Source organism: Megalopta genalis, chromosome 12, assembly GCF_051020955.1.
Source record: "Megalopta genalis isolate 19385.01 chromosome 12, iyMegGena1_principal, whole genome shotgun sequence".
Lineage (NCBI taxonomy): Eukaryota > Metazoa > Arthropoda > Insecta > Hymenoptera > Halictidae > Megalopta > Megalopta genalis.
Window position 1 is genome coordinate 3,352,278 of NC_135024.1, and position 26,858 is coordinate 3,379,135.

Genomic DNA, 26,858 nt, shown 5'->3' on the forward strand with positions numbered 1-26,858 from the left:
AAGAAAGCATTCAATATTTGTACGGTATTCAGGGAGTCCCATAATTATGTTAACATCTGGAAAGGGGTGATTCCAGAGGTCATTTCAAGTAACTTTTTCCTTTGCGAAAATACAATCCGCGGCTTCGTTTACGAGTTATTAACAAAAAAACGCCGACCAATGAGAAACGAGCTCGGCTGGCGCGAGGCGGTCGAGCCAACGAGCGGGCGACGGCCAGTTCTGCCCACTGGCTCGGCCGCCTCGCGCCAGCTGATCTCGCCTCTCATTGGTCACTGTTTCTCGTGAATAACTCGTAAACGAAGCAGCAGATTGTATTTTCGCAAAGGAAAAAGTTACTTGAAATAACCTCAGGAATCATCTCTTTCGAGGTATTAACATAATTATGGGACACTTTGTACAGGTCACACTGTAACTCAGTCGAGAAGCCTTAGTAAACATGGGCCGAAAGGTCAATCGTTTCTGAGATGTAAACATGTTTGTTTGCTAGCATCATGATTGTCTTACTATTGATTTTTCGATATTTACAGAAGATCTTCCACGTGTCCTCTCTCGATTTCTATGCAAATTAGGCATCTTCTTCTTACAGAATTGCGAACACTCTTGAAAATTCCACATCTCTGACGAATTATTCGGCAAGCACGTTGGATTCCGTTGCGAAAGGTCAGCAGCAAAGTCGATCACGATGCTATCAAACAGAAATGTTTATATCTCAGGAACGGTTGACCTTTCGACCTACGTTCGCCAATGGCTTTTTTTACTCACTACAGCGTGTCCTATATACCACATAAATATCGAATGCTCCTTTTTTAACTTCCTGTGTATAGAAACATTCACCATTCATTTCTGGATGTTTCATTGTGACGGAGGTAATTGAACTTACTGCGATCATTGTCCAATTTTCTCGTTCTGTAATGAGTAAACGAAAACAAAAACACTCGTCCGCGTATGTGTGCAATTAACTGGAGTTTATTTTATCTGGCGACGACTATTGTTTCGTTCGATTTCCATCATGTTTTATGAACGTTTGTTTACATTTGCATATATTCCGATGTGACCATTTATTTATTATTAAGATAAAAAATAAATATGCAAATGTATACAAGCGTTCATAAAACATGACGGAGATCGAACGAAACAATAGTTGTCGCAGATAAAATGAACTCCAGTTAATTACATACATACATACATATGTGAACGAATACTTTTATTTTTAATAAATTTATTATTTAATAAATTTATTACTGAATAAATTTATTACCGAATCAATTTATTACCGAATCAATTTATTACCGAATAAATTCATTACCGAATCAATTTATTACTGAATCAATTTATTACTAAATAAATTCAATTTTCTTTTCACACGATTTCATTCGATTTAGCACGGCTCTAAAAATGTTATTTCATTTTAATTTTAAGAACAAATATTTCCATCAACCGTAATTTTCTAAAATGCTTTTGTCAACAAACATTAGAAGATTAACTTTAGATTAACTTTCGGAGCTGCTTTTACTATTATATCAAATTCGAATATAAAAAAGTGAACGTGCTTTTATATAATATCGTAGGATTAGATGAACAAATTTGGCTTTCTATAAAGACACCTAACAAAGTTTGTTGTATGAATCTTCTCATGTTAGCTATACTTTTGCAGGTTTCAAGGATATGGAACCAGTCCAGTGTAAAAACAGAATTTGGTATTTTCGTTATATTTCCCCGAAAAAGTACGGAATCTAATTTTATATCACTTCCATTTCCCCGGAAGGAGAAATAAGAAAGCGGCGCGTGCGGCGGCGATCGAAACGCCGAGTTCTGTTTAACGAAGAAAATTCATATCGCGCGAAATTCGGGATCGTCGTGTCACGGTAGCAAATCGCAGCATAAAGGATCGCGCGAATAGCGGTTGCGCATACTTCGCGAAGCGTGCTGGATAACCGGGTTTCTGTTATTAAGAAAACTTGAACGCGCGGGCAACCGGTATGAATTTCCCGGGTTCCTCGGGGGAAATGGACCGTTTGCCAAATTTATTTTCGCCGTTCCAGGCACGGCGTGGAACTCGCCGTGATCGATCATATATTTTTTTTTTTCGGCCCGGCGAAACTGTACGATCGGCAATAGTAACTGGAACATTCGTCTACGTTCCGTTCCGCCGTTGTGTTCGAAGTTGGAAATGATTCATTAGTAATGGTACCGCTGCTGGTACGACCGGAATCGGGAATTCAATGCGTTCGACCCCTCCCTCTTCCCCCCCCCCCACCCACCGACAAGTTTTCGATTAAATCAATCGTCGCGAAGTTTCGAGTCGGTGTTATTTGAATCTTGCCACGATCTAGCTAAATATCCGGGAACTTTTGCGAACCGATGTCGGTCTTTCATCGTTTGCCCGCGGTTTCATGTTTTGTTAACCCTCGTTCGCCGCTGCATGCAGGTAATACGTGTCCCGACAGTGGCGAAAGAGTTAACCGGTAAGCAATATTAATACCAAAGCTATTTATGAGAAAAGGAATTTTTTCTGTACGTCATCGATTATTCACGTTAGATCTTTATTTGTAAAAACTAATCGGTCTTGACGTTGTCAAATATTCGTGCTAGAATTTTGTTCGAAGGAAAATATCTTTGTCGATGTTGCAAAATATTGCTGTGGATGCTTTCAAAATATTAATGTCAGATTTTCGTGAGATCGAAAATATTTCTGTAGCGTAACAAATTATTAATGCCAGATTTTTGTATCCAATCCAAAGTAATTCTGTGGATGTTACGAAATATTGATGTCAGATTTTCGCGAGGACGACAGTAATTTCCGTCGATGTAAAAACTTATTAATATACCAGATTTTTATTAAGGAAACTGTTGAAATCATGTATGAAACGAAGTGATATTTGCTTTAAAAATTGAAGTCTACAGTGGCCTATATTGAGGTCTACAGAAGTTGAACTTGGCCCTATGTAGATTGCAGACTTTTAGCAAATTGCCGCTGCAGTTATTTCATGAAAAATGTGGTAAGATGCAAATATATTTCACTTATTAGACGATCATTCGTTTCATTTAATATGAATTTTTAATTCACCTCAAAGCCGAGTTTTTAGTCATAAGTAATTTCTACGTTTCCTTCTCTCTTTCTTTTTAAGTCTTTCATTAAAATCAAGTAGAATCCAGGAATCACTTTAATCTTTCACGTTCGTTTATTAATTAAAGTTCTTGCTTATATTAAAAATGAGATTCTTTATTACAGAGAATTTCTTCTTTATCGCCATCCCTTTATGAAACGTTTCATAAGTAACATTGCTGTAATGGATATACAGAATGTCTCAAAATTATCGTATTTCCGGGAAATGGAGGATTCCTGAGATCATTTGAAGTAACTTTTTCCTCAGCGAAAATGCAATCCGCGGCTTCGTTTACGAGTTATTAACGAAAAGCACTGACCAATGAGAGATCGCGCACGGCTGACGATCCGTCTTCGCGACCACTGCTGCTGCGACGCAGACGGTCGACGTGACGCGGTATTGGCCGCAAAGGCGGAGCACCAACTGCACTCGGTTTCCGATTGGTCCATGTTTTTCGGTAATAACTCGTAAACGACGCCGCGGATTGCATTTTCGCAAAGGAGAAAGTTACTTCAAATGACCTCGGGAATCACCTCTTTTCGGATGTTAACATAATTATAGGACACTCTGTATATTGCACATTATTACAAATTTGTTATTTTAGAGATCGAAATTACCAGAGAAATTTGAAAATGAATATCAACTCTGTGATTGATTTTCTTTCAATTTTTATTTCGATGTGTTTCAACTATTAATATTTGCTGTAAATGGATTTATTCGACGGTATTTACCATAAACTAATCATCACGCTATTGAACGTTCACGTTCATTTACTCGTTAGAATATCAGAGATGAACATTAACTCTGTGATTGATTTCCTTGCGATTTTATTTTCATGCTCTTTGATCATCGGTATTTGCTGTAAATAAAATTTATTCGGTAATATTGGCTACAAACTAATGACGCCGTTGAAGGTTTACGTATATTTATTTGTTGTAATATCGGTATTAATATCGATCGAACGCGCATTTAAATCATTTGCATCGTAATTATCAGAGAAATCGGTATATTATTAAAAAATGTATAATCAACATATTTCGTTATGCGCACAGATGGAACACAGAAATCTTGAACAATCGTAGAATAGAGCCGTGTCGAATACCGTAGAGAAGTTTCATTGATTGATCCAGTTTATTAATGAAATATATGTCCTTCAATTATACGCCGACAGCTTATCCATTTATCTTACTCAGACATTTTGATGCATTCCCGGGAAATACTATTCGTAATATTTCAAGTGTACAGTAACGTCGACACATTTCGGCAAATCTACCGTTGGAAACGAATCTCTGTGTGTTATGCAATCTACAATATTTAATAGACAAATTTCAGCTTTGTATTTATATCGTCAATTAATCATTATTATTATTATAAAACATAGTCGTTGTTATTACCAGACTCTGAATTGTATTGTTTACAACAGAAACTGGGAAGATAATATACAGAGCAGTGATTTTCAGAATATTGTTTAATTGTTCAATTGTGTAATTGTTTAATTGCAATTTTTTAATTATTTAGTTATTATCGATCTAGTGGAACTATTCAAAGAATATTCGTACTCGAACGACAGAGCTCGGGTCGATTTGGACCCAGAGTATAAATATTGTTGTCATTATTTGGTTTGTAACGCATGTTTCAACAAGGTCAATAGAAAAATAACTACCGCGTCTAGATACCTTAATGAATTTGCTTGAAACAAACCGATAAATAAAATGATCAATTCTTGCCCTTTTAAACACCGTTCGAACGTGTATAAATGTTATCAACGTTAAAGAAAAGACTACATTATTCTTCTCAGAAAATCTTATAAAATCGATCTACCTCGATTAATAGTAAAACTCGTTCGCCTCGTACATTTGAAACAGACCGAATTCGAAAGTATACAAATTTGAGATTCGCTTGAAAGGATCAGTTTCTGAAAGATCGAGGCCTATCGTCACAGTTACGAGTATCCTCGGCGCAGTTGCCGGAAGGCAAAGGAAAGTTCAAATCTGCTGGACAGCGTTATTGTTATTGCCGTGAAATGCGGTCGCTGTTATTACGTGCGCATCAGGGTAAACGATGTTAGATCTCCCGATGTCATACTAAGCTCTTGTTTTTCTATTTCGAAGTATCCGAGCGGGACCTATCTCTATCTGTATCAAGAGTAATGGATGGGACAGATCCATTCCGGGCAAGACACCAATGAATTGCTGTAAGTGTAACTTTACTCGAACAACGCCGTCGCGTTGGGGAAAGTTTGTCGGTGGGGCCGTTAAGTTTCTCCGCTACTTTCATACGTTGGCCCGATAAATAACGCGTATGTGTCATTTCGATGCTTTTACAACGATTCTTCGGGGTTACGGGTCTTAATGATAGCCGCATGTCTTGTTGTACAACGGACGCAAGTAGGAAACTCTACCAATTCCGTTTCCATATCGACCGTTTCTTGTTTTATTGTACTTGCAAAATATCGCGACGAAAGAATAATGCAGAAATTAATTCTTAAACTGTACCGTGTGCAACGCATTTAACATGGAAGGGAATAAAATAGCACATTTTCTCCGTGCAATTCATATTTTCATTAATAAAATGGAACACGATATTCGGATACAAATTATTCGGCAAATATAAAATTAACGATTAAACGTTGCTTCTTCGTACGACGCGATATGTTGGACACTTAACACTATGCCGCCCGGTGACACCTCGCTGGTGCAATGCAAAAACTATCTGTTGCATGCCGGTGGTACCACTTTGGTGCCATTTTAAAAAGCTGAAATAACATTTGAACTATATATTTCTTGGGTGTTAAAAGGCAGCGAACTAACTATAGCATTGTGCTTATTTAACTAAGAATCGAGTAGGAAAATTCTTGGACGACTTATCTTAATTTTAGGAATTTATATTACCGCGATCTTCGAAATTTTTGTTAAAATCTAAAATTTCCAAGCTATTATGCCGGCGTCAAACAAAAGAATCATACCTAAGATCTGCGGATAGTGTTAAAATGAAAACCGTAAATCCGAACAGGTCGCGTTTACATGTACTACTGTGATCAAAAAGTAAGGTGAATTTGTTTATAAAATGTAAATTCTTTATTTATTCTTCCAAATCAATTTCATCCCCTTCAAAGTAATCCCCGTCCGATAAAACGCACTGTTTCCGACGCTTTTTCCAGTCCTCGAAACAGTCGGAATAGTCTTTTTCCGGTATAGCCTTCAAGACCTTCTTCGATTCGGTTTTTATCTCCTCAATCGTGTCAAAACGGCGTCCCCGCATTGGCTTTTTGAGTTTGCTGAATAACCAGAAGTCGCACGGAGCCAAATCAGGCGAATACGGTGGTTGCGGAACGATATGAGTCGAGTTTTTGGCAAAAAAGTCGCGAAGAACCAATGCAGTATGACATGGCACCAATCGAGACTTGACGCGTTTGAGACACAAAACATCCTTCAAAATGGTTTGGACTGAGCCAAATGATATTCCAACACTATCAGCGAGGTCTCTCATTGTCAGTCAACGATTTTCAAGCACCAAATCTTCGATTTTTTTGGACGTGGCCCTCGTCGGTAGACGTTGATGGTCGTTCAGAGCGCGGTTCGTCTTCAACGCGTTCTCGGCCCGCTTTGAACTCGTTGTACCACTTATAAATGTTTTTTTGTGCCATAGTTTGATCACCAAAGGCCTTCCGCAACATTTTCAACGTGTCCGCACAAGAATATTCGTTCCGCAAACAAAATTTGATGCAAGTTCTTTGCTCAACAAAATCACCCATTGTAAAAATCGAAAAATTCACTTTTGGTCGTTTACTAAAACACGTGTAACTCGGAGATAATTAAACCTTTTAACAAACAGACGCTTGGCAATTGTTATAGACAGTCCTACCAACCTAGGAAAAAAACAATTGCCTGCCTTCCTAATGTCCGGGAGTTTTAAATGACAATTTCACCTTACTTTTTGATCACAGTAGTATATACCGACGCAGCCATCAGATTAGGCTATTAAAACTTACGGTTCTTATTTTGCAGATAACGCGTACGCGATCTTATAAAAATTCTGGCCCAAAGAAGGTGTGCCGTGGAACAGTGTTACGGGTCCGTGAACATGAAAAATTGAAATCGTTACCGCTTATCTGATAAATTATCGCCGGGTCCCCGCTCTGTATTATTACGAATTTCGAAGGTGAATATTTGATATCCCGGCCGAGGTTTTTCAACCTTTAAATTTATCGCGATGACCCTGATACCCTCGTGAAAGCACTAAATTTGAGTAATCAGTCGAGCAACAATGGACGGTGTCCGATAAAGGCGGAGAACTATTTTTCTTTGTTAAACGCCGGCACATTTTTGTACCGATTTAAATGCCGCTATAATTTATTGATGGCACATTTTGCGCCGGTGCACGCGAACAGAAACAACGGCCAGGCGTAATTACGCGCGCCGCGATAAACATGCAAAGTGCATTTTATTGTCGTAAAAGTTACGGTAATTACGGTTTATAGAAATGTTCAATTTCCTCCGGATCGATAATATCAACGTTCGGACGCCGTTGCCGCCGCCGACGCCGACGCCGCCGGCGAAATTAAAGACAATTACCAATATCTTCGACGCGATAAAACCGGCGACCGGCCATGCCGCATGTAAATTGCGCCCATTATTTTTCCATTTACATATTTATATTGAGCACGTCATACTTCAGATTTAATTACATGCTCCCGCGCGACGTCGCTCGCGCGATACCGAAGTTAGTTTCCGCGATAGCGGTGCGCGAACAGTCGCCGGTCGTTGATTTATAAATTTGCAATGTTGCTGCTCCCGCCAAAGTGAATAACAAGTGATTTAGCCAACGGAACATCGTTAATTAACTTCTCTTCTGCAGCCGGATAATTTTTCGTTTCCTCTTGCCAGCTGCGAGCAGCGTTTTCGCAACGTGCTTTCCGGGAAAGTTTGCGCGGACGACAGTGTTCAATTAACTTATGTTTTTCGTTTTACGCTAGTTTCAAATTGGAACTTTCAATCCATGTACAAATTGTGCAATGCGCGGGCATTACTCGGTTTGTTTCTTAAAAATAGGAAAGCAAATCATTTTGTCTGTTTACGAAAGCTGAAAATACGCTTCGTAATGCAATTATTAACTCGGTTTCGAATAATTCCGAACTACTTTTTTCCCAATCGTCGTGTTCTCAAATTTTCAGATTGATTTGTTTAATCGAGAAATGTCAAGCGAACATTTAAAACAATTTTCATTTGTAATTTTTATCAAATATAACAATTATAATAGCGTGTAAGAATTTTAATTATTGCTACCATTTGCAGTGTTTTTGTAGGTTACTGTCTGCCAATGTTTCAATGTGAAATTCAGTGTGTGCACAGTTCTTGCAGAAAGTCCGCAATGCACGTTCCATCGTGTATCTTTATGCATGTAAAAATGCATAAATTGCATGAACTATTCGCGATGTAACGATATTTAACTCGCCGAACTATCGTTCTCGCTTCGAGCAACCGTTCATTTGAGAGTTCGAAGTTGAGAATGGAACGTCGGTTCTTCTCTCTGTTGCGTATAATCGACTGAAAAATTTGAGTTCAAAGCGATTTGTTCGCGCTTTAGTGTGACTCAAAATTCGATTCCAAGGAGTAAGGTAATACAATCGAGTGAAATAATGCCTTCCAGGTCAAACGCCGAAACTTACTATGTACTTTCAAAGCAGGCTGTTCTCCTGGGTCCCGCGGCCTTCATCCGTGTTTAATGCCACAAAGAGGGAACTTTGTAGAATAATCAGCGTTCCTCGGGAAAAACTCGACAAGAAATATGTAGCACTTGAAACTGGCTGCCAATCTTCATTGGCACGTTCGACTTGGCAACTTTTTTCGAATAAAGCCGCGCCTAAGAACGATAAAAGCAGACCCAGGTGTATCTGACAAAAGTATTTCTTCATATAATAAATGATTAAGATTATTTACCTTATCTTAGAATGCCGATGTGTTACAAATTTCATTTTCTTTTTTCAAGGCAGAACTGGAAAGTACGCAACGATCGTTTGTCTCTTATTTGCAAGGCAGAAACTATGAACAAAAAACGGAGACAAATGTGTGCAATATAATCGTACAAAATTGCAATAAAAATATCTTCGTTGCAATTCTAACTGAAGCTTATATTGTTAGATATTTTGTTCGCTCCATAAATTTTTCGATTAAAATTTTAGGCGAGACGAAAGCGAATGTAATGCGTTTTTAAAAAATTGTCTTCTCAAATATATAGTTTAAATGAAAACAATAAGTTTTCGTTTTTAGAAAGCGTAACCTATTGCTTCAATTAACAAAATGAATTAAGTAACGTATTTGTATTGAATTAATTTGTCGTACATATTTATAATTTAATTAGGCAGAGAAAATATCATTGACGATATAATAAAATAATAGCGAAGCAAGTAAATGTGTATGCAATGCAATACGGTGCACGCTTAAAATAGAAACGATACGCGTCTCAATGCAATTGTGCGATTTTCATAATGCAGTTAATGATTTCATCGATGAAATTAATGAAACACGATACTTAAGCGAATATCATTTGTCGGACATGTTTGCAAGGAAATTGTGCAAAGAAATATTCCTGTGCCATACAACAAATCTGAACAAAATCGTAACTTTTTCATAATGTAATCGTTGGTCTCACGGATAACACGAATGAGATACAATAATCGAATAAAAATGATCGATCGATCGCGTGTAAATTACACAAAGGTGAATTCTGGCGCGTTGCAATATATCGCACACATAAAATAGAAACAACGAATTTCGGTGCAACCGTACATTTTCCGTGGAACAGACAAAACGTAAGAACTTGTATGGGGACGGAAAAAGAAAAATACGGTTTCATTACCCGAACGAAAACCGTTGTTCGTTTCCCAAGCGGTCGGATTCTTTGACTGTTTTTCGGATAATCCTTCTTTGAGGAATGCCGAAGAGAAAAATTTCCCGCGGCCAGAAGAGTCAAGCGAATCCTCAAAGTGCCTTAGACGAATGCACTGATTAAAAGCGGCCGATGCAATTTATCCGAGTCGTCCACCTTTACCAGTGGTTTCGCCCTACTTATTCCTTCCGCTGAAGGCATAGGCTAATCGTCTGGATATCCCACGAGTGGTTTTACCGCTCTAAATAACGCTCGATGTACCTTCCCCGACGAGCCAGCCGGCCCGGGGATGAGTTCACATAATCCGTATCAGCTAATAAAATTCCACGCGGCCGTAAGACTCGTGTCTTCTTCGATCCCGGCTGCCTTGTTTTTGCGGGGGACAGTTGATCCCTGAATCACCCTTCGCGGCGTGTTAAACGGCGCCCCGCTGTCTAGCTGTGCACGTAGACACACGCCTCGCTATTTCGTTCGTCGGATAGAGAACCTAAGCGACGATAACTGTATCTTCCTCGATTCTGCCAGCTTCCGGTCCATCAGTTGACAGTTAGTCATCAGTTAGTCATTTATTTTTATATAAATATTATATTTGAATTAGAATTTGTATGAAAATATATTTATATAGTCATTATTTTTATATAAATATTATATTTGAATTAGAATTTGTATGAAAATATATTTATATAGTCATTTATTTTTATATAAATATTATATTTGAATTAAAATTATTATAAATTATTAATATAAAATTTTAAATTTATATTAATTAATTATTGGTTATATTTAATTTATTATAAAAAATATAAAAATATAATTATTATTATAGTAATTTAAGATAATTATTAATTTTACTTAAATTATTAAAGAAATTTTCATGTTTTTGGGTGCTAAGGAGGTTTTTTGGCCGTTTTTTGGGGTTTTTTGGCCGTTTTTGGGGGTTTTTCGACCATTTTTGGAGATTTTTGGATCTTATGTAGTATCCATCCCCCATTTTTCTGACGTAATTTATCCTTCGGTGTGTCAATGGAAGACAATAGTAAAAAGTCGATTGCGCCAAAAATGGACAATTTGGGAAGAGGAGATACGATTATTTGAGCCTCCTTTTTTATAGCTTCCGATTATCAATAATTATAAAATCGAGGTGCAAGATACAATTAAAATATATATTTTACAACGTGAACCTGAAATACTTAATGAAATAAATATTTTCTTTATTGCGTATGAAATGAAACACTTGAATATTATTTCCATGAAATTTCGCTCACTGTGCAATCCTCGATTTTTTTGTTGACGCAACAACGCGGACCTAAGCGAGACTAACTATATGTTTCCCGATTCTGGCAGCCCCCAGTGGATACGTTTAGTACTCGATCACTTCTTGACCCTTGTTCGTCCCCATTTTTCTGGCGCAATTTATCCTTTGGTGTCAAACTAATGCAGTGGTAAAAAGTCAATATCATACACGGAGAAATAATTAGCTTCGTAACTTCGTAATAATAAGGAAGATTTAGTAAGGAGCTAGAGTTTGTATAAGGAACGCGAGCCTTTATAATCAGAGAAGGAACTAATAAATTACGTAAAAATAATATTGTAAATATTATAATTATTATAATTATTATAATTATTATAATTATTATAATTATTATAATTATTATAATTATTATAATTATTATAATTATTATAATTATTATAAATATTATAAATATTATAAATATTATAAATATCATAAATATTATAAATATCATAAATATCATAAATATCATAAATATCATAAATATCATAAATATCATAAATATATTATAAATATCATAAATATATTATAAATATCATAAATATATTATAAATATCATAAATATATTATAAATATCATAAATATATATAACCCTATTATTATAACCTAGTGTAATCTTATTTTATCTTGTTGCCATAATTTGGTTTTAAGGTTTTCTATGAAGCATCTCGATCCAAGTTCCTGAATGGTTTTCTTTAAAGAGATGATTGCAATCCTTATATTTTGGTTTTCAAAAAATTAAATTTTGCCTTTAAACTCATCGTTGACAAAGATGCAATGATTGTATGTATAATGAAACTAAGAAAATAGACGGAAATGACTTTGCCTCTGAAGAACTTCGTCAAATTGTGAACGAAACAACAGCGAAATTCTTCCGAAACTGTGCAAGCTGTTATGTAGACGTATTTCAGATGTTCGTTTCATCATAAATGTGAAGCGTCCACAACTCATTCATGAAAGTTTCTAAAAAGCAGTAAAACTAAGCTACGCTAACTATACTTCTTGCTATTTTAGCCGGCTCCGCTGGACACATTATGGCCGAACATTTCATTATAATGCCGTGATTTATGGCGTCTAACTAGACTGTAAATCTGCGAGCAAAATGAAAGTTCTCCGTGACAGTAACCGGAAACGTACGGAAGTTAATTGTTCACCCGAAAGTTCGCTAAAATTGAAAACAAATTGGCGATTTTTCAAGCTTTCCGTAACTTTCACTCTTTCGTGCTCTGGCCGCTTATCAACGCCGTAAATGCATAATATCCGCGTTCATGAAAGTTTCGGAAACATTGTAAAAGTGGATACGCGATGCCTGAATCATATTTATGACGCATAAACAGCCCGCAACATTAAGATAGCCAAACAGATTTTAATAAACTCCGTGTTTAAAATGACAGTGTTTTACTATATGTTGTCCTCCAAACCGTCGCGGTTTTATATTTTAAGGTGTCGTTCTTTTTTTCTCTCACGGATACGTAAAATTCACGCTGTATTCATCGAAGTACCCAAAACGCAGTAAAGTGTAACGACGTCGCCTATGCAGTTTTCAATTCGAATATTCTAGCTTCACTGGATATAAACTACCTGAATATATAATCGTTAAACTGCGCAAATTTATGTACGGTTGACGCGTAAATAAAGCGTAAAGCTTCCCACAGAATTTACATTTTTCGAAGTTATTCAAATGAACCGCCGTTCGATGCGAATTAACTTCTTCTCAGAGATTTGAATAAACAAATCTCTCCATTTTTCGGAAACAGAAATCCACTGATAGAACTAAAAGCAAATTAATAAAGCAAATCAGTTGCATTCGATACAATTATTTATACGTTGTTCTGTATTTATCAAAAATATAAAAAAGAATAAAATTTGAATTAATACTTAATGATTAATAATAGCTGTGCCCCACAAATAACGAAAAAAAGGTTTCTAAAATTATACGTAATGCTTATATATATAAGCATTGTATATACAATGCTGATACAAAATTTTATTTCACTGCAATTTTATTTTTCAATTATAATTTAATTATTCGACTGTAATATCTAAAATATCGAAAATGTAATATCCGCGGCGTTCCGGAGACTGTAAATAATTCATCGTTTCTCGGATCCAAGTGGTTCATCATTTCAAAATTCTTTTATAGCGGTAGCGCGCGAATTTGGTGCAAAAGGTAACGTAAAATATCTGTCGAAGCTGTAACTAGAATTCCGATCAGCGTGCAAGACCATTTAGAACTTCAGGCAGGTATTGAGCATTCTGGTAGAAACCTTGTTACCCACAAAAGTAAATGGTACTTTGAACTAAATCGAACTCTTTGTACTTCGCAACCGGCGAAACTAATGGGGAATATGTGAACCCTTTAGTTATCGGACTTTAAACGTCGTAGTCTTGTATTACATTGTTTGCGTACTTTTCGCGAAGATGTTTACGGAAAACTCTGTAACGACCGATCAAAGGCGTCGCTGTTTTCGGACCGACGACAAATAAAAATTCGATACGGTTGAGTATCGCCTCGTTATTACGGATTAATCCCTTTTATCTGTGTCTGATGAGTTTGCTCGATCGTATTTGTTCGAAACGAATAAAACTCGGTCACGAAAATATTCGGACAATTTCTAACACGGTAAACATTTTGAAACATTCGGTCAAATGATTCGAACGTTTTCCAAATGTTAGAGGATCTAGTTCACCAAATAATCGCAAAAAATTGTAGCTAAAACTAAAATTGGTTAAAATGGCAAAAGAATAAAAAAAGCTTTTAATTTTCTCATTTCAGTGAAAACTGTAAATTTTCACGATATTGCTAACAAGAAACGCGACCATTTATTCCCTCGGTACTTGGTATTTTCGATGTGATTTTTGACGTAATTTTTAAGCGACATTTATAGTTGCTTCTCGCTTGAAATATTCTTCTCTAGGAATCCGTGAAAGTGCTATATACAATGAAATCACTCCAACTTGCATCGATGCATCTCTAAGGATGCATGCGAAATCGATTATTCAGAAATTGACAGACTGAACACAGCGAGCTTTATAATTCCGTACCACACAAACATATTTTTCAATAATTAATCTTCACTGTATACTTTTAACTAAACATCGTCAAGATCTCGTGAAGCGACGAGAGAATCTCATCGCACGAAATTCATTCGAAAATCTCTGCTGCGTCGTCGAAAAACGTTCAATGCGAAGAGCAAGTCAAATTCCGTCGAATTTTCCTTCGAAATTAGACGCTGTCAAAAGTGATGCACAAATTTCCCGGGACCGATGCGACCGTTAACCCGGCACCGGCCGTATTAGCAACTGTCCCGAAACCACGTTCGTCTCTCACGACCGAAAAATGGCATCGCGGAGAATGAACATCGTCCACGCGACCGAGCGTCCCCGGCGCCACGGCGTTCGCATGCAGAAAAACCAGGTGTAACAAAAAAGGCAAAGAAACCGCGTATCAGGTCCGTATCTATCCCGCCAATAAAAATGTGTCACCGGTCTTAATTGCAATTTTTCTTCCGTCGCTCACGACAAAAGCTCGTTCCCGTGGGCGGTGAATAAACAGCGAGCGTCACGATATCGTGCACGTTCTGCGTTACCGGCGATCATCCATAGGCCGCCGCGAGGCAGACAAAACCGAGGGGATATATATTTGGAACAAGGTAGAGAAAAAATATGGGGTCGAAGGTAGACGGAAAAAATTGGTTCGAGTGTGTTTTGCGCGGGCGTACAACTTTCTGGTCTCATACCGGGTCGAACGTGATGTTTCGCCCGCGGTGTTCTCTCCTTTTTTCATCCCCCGTTTCTCCCCTTCTTTATTTCTCTTTCTCTCTCTCGCTCTCTCTCTCTCTTTCTAACTCGCTCGTTTCTCTTTCTCTCGCATTTCCTTGCCGTTTTCCGTTTCTTTTTCCCGCTCGGTACATGCTCGTCGTCCATCGTCCTTCTTCCGCGTTTCACAGCCATCGGTGTCGCCGCGATTGCACCGCTGACTGATTTGGGTTACGTTATGTCACGGAAGTTTTAGGAAAGTCAGAACCGCGGCTGGTCGTTCCGTGGCGATGGTAACGACGCCGTTAACATGGCACTGGTTCCCCGGGTCCTCTGATTCATTCTGACCCCCGTGTCCCGGAACATACGCCGCCGTACACCGGAGATGCTCGAATTCCAGCGAGAGCTCTTCTTTGTAATTCCGTCATTTATGTTTCCGACGAATCGACGCAGATTTTTATACCGCGCGGCGGAATGTTCGCGGCTACGTATCTCGGCTTGGAAATGAAAATGGACAACCGGTTTTTATAGTCGCCGATTATCAACAACTATAGAAACGAGCCGGAAGGCTCGAATGATCGTATCTCCTCTTAAGTCGTTCATTTTTGTTCCCAAGCTGAGGGATAATTTGCGAGAATTTAATGCAGTTCGTCGTGGCAACCATGATTTTGTGTTTTCACATGAAAAGAATCGAATTAATATTTTGTACGTATTGTTGCTTAAAAGTATTGTGCGTAACTTTACGTTCGAAGAGCTTTTAATTTATTTGGTTACATCGGTTTCTCTGATTAGACGATTCGTTGTAGCAAATCCATGCTAAAAACGGTTTACATTTTATACATTTTTAGGAGATATAAATGTTTTCTAGTACTTCATTTTGCATATGCTACAAATGCATAAAGATCTGCGGTCTAGATACGACTACGAAGACTGCTGTTATAGTAAACGCCAGGCAGCGGACGAGTTAATGGGTTTCGGATAAAATAATCTGGTATTATAGGGTCACCGCATTGGACTTGAATCTGTCATAAACCTTTTGTTACGCCCATGAGATACAAGACGGTATCTCTTTTATCGTCTTTTCGATGAAATGATGCTACTGAATATTTTGTCGAAAACGTGAAAACACGAAAGATTTGTGTTTCTCTTTTTTATTGACAATTACTGGAGAAATTCTTGCTCATTGAAATGTATGCTTTAGACTCGTAAAGCTCGCTTTTGCAATTATGAAGCTATTTATATATATTATTTAAGCTATACATTATATAGCTATATATTATTTAAGCTATACATTATATAGCTATATATTATTTAAGCTATACATTATATAGCTATATATTATTTAAGCTATACATTATATTGCTATATATTATTTAAGCTATACATTATATAGCTATATATTATTTAAGCTATACATTATATAGCTATATATTATTTAAGCTATACATTATATAGCTATATATTATAAAGCTATTTGTATATTATTTAAGCTAAAGAAAAAATGCGATTATTCCAAATTCGTGCAGTATTGCAGAGCCTTAACGTGACATGAAATTTTGGACATTTAAAAACAAACCATCTGATAATTCAAATAATGTCTATGAAATTTATCGTGTCCTAAATTCTTTTAACGCTGTTAATTTTCTTACAAACGCATAACTTTTCAAACGCGGACAGAGCATCCCCAATACATTTTTCTATATGATTATTATATTTTGTCTTCGAACAGTTTTAAATGTTTATTGAGTTTTAAGTAGTGCTATTACGATCGAAACCTACTTACATCCTTCTCTGCACTGATTTACTTTAATATAAAATACCACCACGCATATTTCCGTCCGAGTGGTTATAAGAACTTTTGAAATATCACTGAAATAAAAAATATTGTAACATAAATTCGTCCGAAATAATTAAACACGTCATGAATATTAAAAAAATGCACGGTGATATTAGCATAATTAATTCAAACAGACATTTCTGTACGAAACGAGGACATAAAAAAAAAGGAAGAATTTTAGACTTACTGATAACATATCGCTTGGTTTGTACAGTTTTTTAAAACGCTTGAAATTCGTATCAATTAATTTATTTCGCAGTTTTAATAGTTCACTCGAATAAGCGTTTGATGATAACGAATGAGCGTGTGTCTTCGTACGAACAAACAGTGTAATCTATGAAAATACGTTCAAGATCGGTCAACAATTTTTCCTCTGTTTTGCTGTCGCTTTTAATAGCCGTTGTAAAATTCGGCTCGTTTAAAAAGTGACGTTTATGAATTTACACCGGCCATCGATCTCGTGCGTCTAATTGTGACCTCCGCCATGATTGATTGCCGGTCCCTGCCGCTCTGCCGACCTGATGAGGATTGTTCGGATACGTCTTGCATATTACATTGACTTCGACACGCTCGAACTAGTTGTTCATAATTTTTCGACGCTTCCGCTTCGAAATTCTATCGATCCGCTAATGCCGGAATTTCGGTTCTCCTTTAACAAGAGATATCGACACTTCGCAATTTTTCATCAAGGGAACCAATGGAATTAGTTCATTCGAAACTCCGCGTATGCTTCTACGTTGTACACTCGTCACATCGCAAAAATTTTCTCAGTTCCATTTGCTTGAAAACACGATTCGTATCGTCCTGTATCGAATTCACTTTCTATTGAATGAAGATTTTCGATTCGATATTTTTCTATCATCCAAACAAATTCTATATTCGATATTCTCTTGTTTTCTACACAAATTCTGCATTCCATATTTTCGTATTTTTCACACAAATCTTACACACATTTTTCTATTTCTCACACAAATTGTATACATTCGATGTTTCTCCATCTTCTAAACAAATTCGACGTTCTTCTATTTTTCACACAAATTATACGTTCGATATTTTCCACGGAAATTCTGAATTCGACAGTTTCCTATTTTCGAAAGAAATTCTACGTTCGATATTTTCTTATTTTCTACGCAAATTCTACATTCCACATTCTCGTATTTTTCGCACAAATTTCGTAATAGACATTTTTATATCTTTTACGTAAATTCCACATTCGATATATTTTCTATTTCTCGCACAAATTCTTCATTCGATATTTTCCTATTTAATATTCGATGTTCTCCGAATTTTCGAGGCAATCTCGACTGGATTTTACGAAAATTAGCAGCTGTTAACACAGTTCGAGAGAAAAATCGATCGGTGGTCCCAGATTAAACTGCTTTCAAAAGTTCACAAATACACGCGGTTAATTTCGATTTCCATAATTGATCGGGCAATTTGAAGTGAAACGATAGAAATAGCGAAATCGAGAGAGCGGGACGCGTGACTTGGAAACATCGCAGCCATAAATTGCGAGAAGTTACCGGAGAGTTGGACATCAAACGTGTGCTTTTCGCCTGTACGTTTTAAGACGTACGAGTGGCACCGGTGCATGATTGCTACGTCGGTTTATGGTACCTATGGTTTGCGGTCGGCGATCTCGCTAATCGCTTTACCGAAGCTCGCTGTCTGTCATTACCCTGTTATAAATTCCAACGATCGAACAGCTTGGTCATAACAGTTGTTTCGCTCAAGATGCACGGAAATTGTAAAGAACGATTGCGGATGATCGTGCAGCCAAATGTTTTCTTTGGCATTTTATATCGGTTCTTCTATCTTTCTTGCGAAATTACCGGACTGCGGATTTTAGTACGAAATACTCGCATTTAAACTGAAATAACTTTCTCAGAATTGAACGATTGACTTGAATCTTTTTCTGTCGTTCAAAGGGCTAATTTATTAGGTACTGTCTAACATTTTTGAAAAATTGCAATTAGTTGATAAAACAAAAAGAAATCTTTGCAAATTAGTCCCATCTTAAATCAGACGTTATATTGTTTCATAAATGATGGTCCCAGCAAATTAAAAAGAAAATAAGAAAATAGTAAAGAGTTAAATATGCATTACAGAATTTTCTGTGTTGTAATACTTCAAAGATTCTTGTACATGTCAACGAACGAAGATTCGGAGATTAGTCATTAGTAAATGACTTGTCACCATATATTCATACGAAGAATAATAATTAGCATTTAACAGAACCCTTTACTACTTAAATATATTTAAAAAATTGTTTCATTATTTTAAAAGGTGTATTATGCATTATCAAAAAGAAGAGAGAAAAAAAGTAGTATTTAGACTTTCTTTTCTTTTCTGCATTGTTATTCGTTGTCATTGAAAAATAATCTTTACGTTGTGTTTTTATATTTTTTCCCGTTTTATATTCTCATATTTATGTTACTCATTTTATATTAAGCTGAATTATTCACAGTCTAATTGTCTAGCTATTTCCGTAGTGTGTTCTACGAACTGTAGAGAAAGATGAATATCACGGAAATGACTGTCTTGATAAATGGATCTAAAGTATCGCAGTGAAACCCCGATATAATGCACAATTGTGGGATCAAGTTTCCTCAGACCCTTCAGAAGCGTTAGGAGATTTAGGAAGAGTTGATAAAGGATCGTGGCTGCGATGGTTCAAGCGCGACTGACCAATTTCAGACCTGCTCCCCTGGGATCCGTCCTTTTCCTAAGATCTTAGCATGGATGTACACGGAGTCCGGAACTAGTAGTATGATCAGCGAATCGTTGACAGTAGTAACAAACACAGAGTACAATTGTCCGCATCTGTTTCCCTTCTGACGTAATCGGCTGTGACATAGCCTTAATAAATAAACTGTGCATAACACTGCACAGTAAAAAGTGAAGTTATAATATTATTAGATATCACATCAACTCGTACATAAAAATTCGTAGTCTAGACTGTTCGATGATCCAACACTTTCGCTGAAACATGTTTTACAAAATGCTTCGCTCTCGAGATTTTGTATCTGTCGCGTGGCTCATTTAATCTCGCGCACTTTATTAGGGTCGTGTATTGAACTGTAAAAGGAAAATTGCAGATTTTACATCGCGGCGAAGTTCTACTTTAGTAGGAGGAATTCGATTCTCGGCGTTCTACATCCGATACTCGATCCGAATAGTTCGACTCGGTTTCTTCTATCGTCTGGCAGCTCGGGTAGAAAACTGAAGTAATGCGCTGTTATTTCGGACAGTTTCCTGGAGCTTACGGAAACCCATTCTTTTTGTCATTTCTCAACTATTTTACGCCAGATAGATTTCTTGATGTCGTCGCATGACATATTGATTTCATTGTTAGATGGCAATAGGGTGCTTCTCTAGCAGCCTTGTCTGCTTCTTCATTTCCTGCTACGCTATTGTTGGTGGGGATCCACGCGATAGCGGTTGTAAATCTTTTCTTCTCCATATCTGCGTACATTTCTTGCACGCTCGAGATTATTTCGTTTTCGTTCTATAGTCTCTTTTTGGTCGATCCTCGGCGAGTTCCAGTGTTTGAGGACAGCTATTTTTACTGCGCTAGAAATACTTGTCACGCGATGTTACACGAGCAATTCATAGAAAGGATGTGTTATTGACAATTAGATGAACAATTCAGATGGTTCCCTCTTCTCGAAAAGTAGGAGACTGCGAACCAACGGGTGTGAGAGTACTGTAATTAGCTGATTCTAGCGACCACTCTTTTTTCGTAGACAGCGTGACAATATGATCCATCAAGGTCAACTTCATCCTGAAAAGTAGTTGAATCCACTTGCGTCCGTTCGAACGGTGAAACAACAATGGAAGAAGCGTGGAAGACCTCGAAATCCAGAATTCCGTGACCATTAATGATATTCAAATAAAGAATCGCACGAAAGGGCCTGGGTTACCTATAGCCGGCCTAAGTATCTCATAGCTCGGTTGTCAGTTCCTCTTCGTTTAACTTTCCTCGTCGGTCACTTGTAAGCGTCGGAACTATCAAACGAAGTATTCCCCTGGCCGAGCATCGTGCAGAAGGGGACGAGGGAATCCAGGTCAGTTTAAAATACTGCACTCTGATTCGTACTTTCATCGACCCTATCCACTCGCTTAGCACTCGGCACGATAGTAAATTATAACTCAGCTTCGAAGGAAGCCGGGGCCGAGAGCTGACAGCATCAAAATTAATTTCACGTCTTCTTCCGTGCCTGTGCCATGGCCGCCGCGGATCCTGGAGCCGCTCAGATGGATGCCTACGTTTATTCGTGCGGAAGATATAATGGCGCCCCTGTCCTCCTTACCGCTAAAAGAACCGTGTTGCTGAAAATGCTGGATTTTCGTGTCGGCGGACAATCTTCGACAACGGCCGTAATAGAAGGGACAATGACGGTGGAGAAAAAATTGCATGCGAACGGTGCCGCGGGGTGAATAGAACCCGAGAGCGAAGTTAGTCAAGGTGGAAGACACTGTTCCGCCCTTTGAGCAATGTTACGTGCCATGCTAATTTCGCGAAATCGCCATTGCAGAGTTGCGAAAGTTTCACGACGTTAGATTCTAGCAGGATGGTGGAGCCGGCTATTGTGCGGTCACCAATTGCTGTGCCTCTGCTTTGTTTTCGGGCCTAATTAACTTTATATCCATCGAATAAGACGCGTTCAATTCTTTTTGTTCTTCTATTTCGTTCACTTTTCAATTGAAAAAATATAATATGTCTTGTTCGATGAATATGAAGATAATTATTCTTTTAGTTCGTGTATTCTTTAACAAAAATAATTTAGAACGCCTTATTCGATAAATATAAAATTAATCGTGCCCGATCACCCCACAATAACTGGCTCCACTACTCTGCTAGATCTGCAGTCTAATAATATTATAAACAAATGAATATGTTGTTACGAAACTTTCACGACTCTGCAATGGCGATTCCCAAATTTCGAGGAATTGGAAAGTTTGCAAACCAGAGACAGCTTCATAAGTTTTTTATGTTTAATTATTTAGAGGCATATTTAATGCAATAATATTATTATTCGATGAAGTCTCGGATAAAGCAAATAGTATTACATCGAAGTTTCAATCTTGAAAGTTATCAATGAAAATGATTGCACAAGAATTGACACTTTCGTTGAACGATATTATACACGTTGTTGTGATCTCACTGCGCATACGAATTCAAAATTTTACTTCGCCAAGTAGGACAAATTTCAAAATGAAATTATTTTAAATTAACATGTCAAACGCAGAGCTAATTTTGTTTCGCCATCCATTTGTACGACGCGCAAATATAAAAAATACATCATCCGCATAAGCATAATTCTTGAAAACTTAATTTCCATTCCAACAATTTTAATTAGATATATTAACAAATATATATATATATATATATATATATATATATATATATATGAACATACGTATGTTTTAATGTTGTAAGAATCATAAAATATTGTTTTGAAAAGCTGGATTTTAAACTGGAGGCAAGCGGAAATGGGGAAAGAGGAAATGGCGAGCACGGAGCATCACCGGATGCTCCAAAAATACTTTGCGGTGTTAGTTCGTGAAAATCCGCCTCTGAGTAAAATACATTTTAAATTTCTGAATGGGCGAGAGAGAGAGAGAGAGAGAGAGAGAGAGAGAGAGAGAGAACATAATTTCGTATAGGTGACACTATTACGCTTTGAATTTAATTCACAGAAACAATTGTTTTCGGAAACTCTTCTAATAACTTTGTGTTAGTCGAGTTTTAGAACGATGATAACAAGTGATCATCTCAGGGGACAAGATATGGTGAATAAAGTCACCCGAACAAGAATTTATCAATTCGAAGAACAAGTGAAATGTGAATCATTCTTGTCTTAGTACAGTAAATTCGCCCTAATTGTCCTTTTGCTTACAAACGAAAATGCACAATTTGGGAAGAGGAGATGCGATTGTTCGAGCCTTGTGCCTCGTTCTCATAGTTATAAATATATATAACAATATGACAAAAATATATATAACTATAAAAATGAGTCGCGAGGCTCGAATAATCATTTTCCTTCTCCTCAAATTGTCCATTTTCGTTTACAAGATTGGAGACAATCGGAGGGAATTTACTGCATTTCCAATATAAAAATATACAAATACGGTGTATTGTTAGGTTTTTGTTCCACCATCGCTGAAAATGTAAAAAGTAACTTCGTATCTATGATTATTCACACCACAGCGTAGCTGTTTGCTCGGCCAACAGATATACAGCGAGCGTGTTGTTTAAACAGTCTCGAAGCAGATATCTAGGGTAAAGGTATCAGCGGGAAATGGAAGACGCGAAGGGTTAATAATATTTGCACGGTGCTGTGTGTCGAGGAAAAACGGGGAACGCAATTATGTACTCAGAAAATAACGAAAAGAGAAGAATAGAGAGTGGGAGTCCGTGGTGAAGAGAAGGCCGGGAGTAGGACAGAGGGAAAGGGAAAAGATAAAATAGTATTTTGTTGGAGCTGAATAGAAGACAGAGTGCACAATTCTATCAGATGCCTCCGCGTTGCACGATAAGCCCCTGGTGTCTACACTGAGCCTGCCTAATTCCTTCCTCAGGGACCCTCTGGTACATCCACCGGCTACATCACGTGCACAAGTTAATGGAAAGAACCGTTAAACGTTTCACTCCGCAAACTTTCCGCCACTATTTCTCCTACACGTTAGCTATTTCTCTTCTCGGGAACTTCTTTTTGATGTTGTGTACACTTTTCGGAACTCCTCGATCTCTGTTTAAAGTGTATCGCGGGGCGGCCTGCGGAACGAGGAACTGTAATTATTTTCCTATCGACGTGATCTCTAGAAAATGTTCCTCGTGCGATCGTTTCTCTCAAACGCCTTCAAATATTACGGTGATACCGTGTAGCCTCGATTATCTTGGCCTACAATGACCGACTTGTGAACAGAACTGCGGGTTTTATGCATTTATGAGAGAAATTAATAGGTCGAATAGAGAAAATTAAAATGACAGAACAATTTCAGAGTAGTGTTGCATTATCTTCAACTAATCACGATTGTTGAAAGAGAAAAGACATTTTTATATAATTTATAATTCTTACAATTAATTCAGATCTTTTTTATTCTGCATAAAGATCCGCACTCTGCTCATTCGCTTCCCAAATTCGTTCCACGAACAGATCAATCTAAAAACGATTCCTGGCAACGGAATTAATTGTATGCATGTATATTATTTGTGTATATACTGCGTACATTATTTATTTTTTAAAAATCAATTATAAATTATATACAAATTTTGTAATTCCTGAATTGATCCAGAATAACGAAATCTTTCTTTAACGATTTTAGTCGAACAAAAATCATGCATTGACATTTCCCAATTCTTTCAAGCTTCATTCTATTTCGAATTGCGACTACTCGATTTTGACATAAACGCATAAAGTCCATAACGTTCCATACGTGTTATACAAATCTAAAGACAGAGGCGGATACACGGCTGATTTCGTTTTGAAAAAGTATATTTCCGCAACACACATTTATTTTTGTGTCCCGAAAGCTGGCAGATATATCAATTAAGTAGACGCCAAGTTTCATGCCAGCAGGTAAATCAAGCTACCGAACTTCACATTTTGTCTAGCTTTATCTGACCGAGTTCGTTGCAAATGTATAAATACCAGCGGATTACTGATAAGCGCCACGAAGGAAGTAAAGTATAAAATGGTAACAGGAAGCCGGACGCGAAACGCTTTGAAACCGGAATTCATGAATTGCTTTCCCGTTCTGACAAGTATTTGCAGAGACTCGACTATGTTACGAAGTAATAACCGACTGCCACTAGATATTAGCAGTGAAAAAGAGTTTTTATTTCCCGTTATGCACTTTGTCTGTTGACATTCTTTACACCGTTCCGCACAGCAAGGTGTAACGCGAGAACTTGCTCGAGCACGGCGCAGAAAATTCGAAATCACACACACCGCGCGAAGCTGGTAATTGATATTTCCCGTTCGCAACTTCGGCGAAGCTTGTCGGATTGATTCGGAAAGTCGCTTTTTTCTCGTTTCTTTATCTCCTTTGTACGAAAAACTGAAACGTATCGCCCCTTTCGTCGGACTTTTTCAAACTTTGTCAAACCGAAACTTTAGTACACGAATATCCGTAAAATATCGAAAACCGTTACTTTCGTGCAAATATCGAGAACCATTACTTTTATGCAAATATCGAAGCTTTAATTTATGACAGTAATTACTTCGTAAATACGAGATTCCGAATCTGAGGGTAATAGACTGCGAATTTTTATGCAAATTAAAAATTTGCGTGACTACAAGTTAAATGAAAATGACTTTTCTTTTTAATAATGGTAAGAAGTTGAAAATAATGTTTTAAATCGAATTCTTGTGAATCTGTTTTGTCTTTTTGCTGCTTCTAGCGTAACAGTAATTTATTTAATTTAGTTGCCAGAAATAGAGCAATTCAATGACGATTAAGAATATGTTGTCAGAACGAGGGTTATAAATGGAACAACAATATTTTTATGTTACGACAAATAAATATTTGTTCACGTGAGATCTCCATTTATGCTTCTAGATAATAAATTCAAACTTTGGAAATTGTGTATAGTAACGATTAATGTTATTTGGATATTATTGTGTAAAAGTTACAATTGTGTGAAACAAAACAATTGTTCAAAAAAATACAATTGTGTGAAACAATACAATTGTATAAAACAATACAATTGTGTAAAATTATACAATTGTGTAAAATTATACAATTGTGTAAAATTATACAATTGTATAAAACAATACAATTGTGTAAAATTATACAATTGTGTAAAATTATACAATTGTGTAAAATTATACAATTGTATAAAACAATACAATTGTGTAAAATTATACAATTGTGTAAAATTATACAATTGTATAAAACAATACAATTGTGTAAAATTATACAATTGTGTAAAATTATACAATTGTATAAAACAATACAATTGTGTAAAACAGTGCTATTGTACAAAACCATACAATTGTGTAAAGCAATACAATTGTGCGAAATCATACTATTGTATAGAAATATTCTTGAAACGTCGAAAGGCACATTTGTCAAATCCAATCGAGTTGCTTATCATTGGCCAGTCAAGTTAGAAATTAGCGTTAACGCTTGTGGGAGCGAAAAGCCTTTACGAGTCGGCCTCGAAGGCTACCGGACCCAAGGGGTTTGTTCGCCTAGCTGATCTGTTGAAGTCTGCGTCCCGTTTTCAGGTTTATGGCACGTCAATCGCTATTGAATTTTGGGAACCGTGTCGCCAGGAGTTTATCCGGGACGTGCGAGCGTAGATGAATTGCCTTTTTGCCACTCAATTCCACAGCTAACTTGGCAACTGATTGTATGTAACCTGTCCGAAGCGATCTTCAAAATAGCAATCTCCTTCTGTCCGTGTCGCAAACCAGTTTCGCATTCATCGTAAAATTTCGACTGGCATAACAAGGTATTTCGAGACCGAATTATATTTATATATTCGCCTTCTGATGAATTTGTCACTTATTGATAAAATATTCCCTCTGTTATTTTCACACGATTGCACGCAGAGTATTTCTAGACTGTTTGCAAAATATAATACCTCATTCCTTGACAATGACGCTCCGACTGCAGATTTTATGCGTTTATGTGTCAAATAATAATAGCGTTGCATAATCCGAGAACACGAGCACGTTATATTCGAATAATGGATGTTGTTGACAATTATTTGAGTCCATTTTCTCGGAGATGACGTAGGTATAAACATTTTATATTACATGGAAATCTGCAAGCTGCTAAAAGAACTTCAAAAGATTACCTGAACGAAATGATCAGTAAAATGTTTATCTGTTTTGCGAACGATCTACAGCAAAAAAAATCGAGCAAGATTACTTGAAAGTTCATTTTATACTTTTTGAAAAACTTAATGAACTTACAAAAATGATAGATGACATGTTCTGAATAAAAATGCCAAACCGAT

The 26,858-nt window shown here is 37.0% G+C and overlaps 1 protein-coding gene and 2 long non-coding RNA genes across 5 annotated transcripts in view; 2 read left to right on the top strand and 1 right to left on the bottom strand.

Moving 5' to 3' along the window:
- LOC117228809 (lachesin) overlaps positions 1–26,858 on the top strand; it is a 196,246-nt gene that overhangs the window by 30,825 nt on the left and 138,563 nt on the right. The window lies entirely within an intron of this gene.
- Positions 1–26,858, bottom strand: part of LOC117228812 (uncharacterized) — a 48,350-nt gene that overhangs the window by 6,353 nt on the left and 15,139 nt on the right. The gene's annotated exons all lie outside the window — the stretch shown is intronic.
- On the top strand, positions 7,844–10,744 carry LOC117228810 (uncharacterized). Of its 3 annotated transcripts, none has more exons than XR_004492374.2 (4): positions 7,844–8,139; positions 8,402–8,724; positions 8,794–9,009; positions 9,096–10,744. It is a non-coding gene; the product is annotated as an uncharacterized LOC117228810 (long non-coding RNA). The 3 variants fall into 3 exon arrangements; XR_004492375.2 differs by having other exon boundaries at positions 8,413–8,724; XR_004492373.2 differs by having other exon boundaries at positions 7,844–8,724.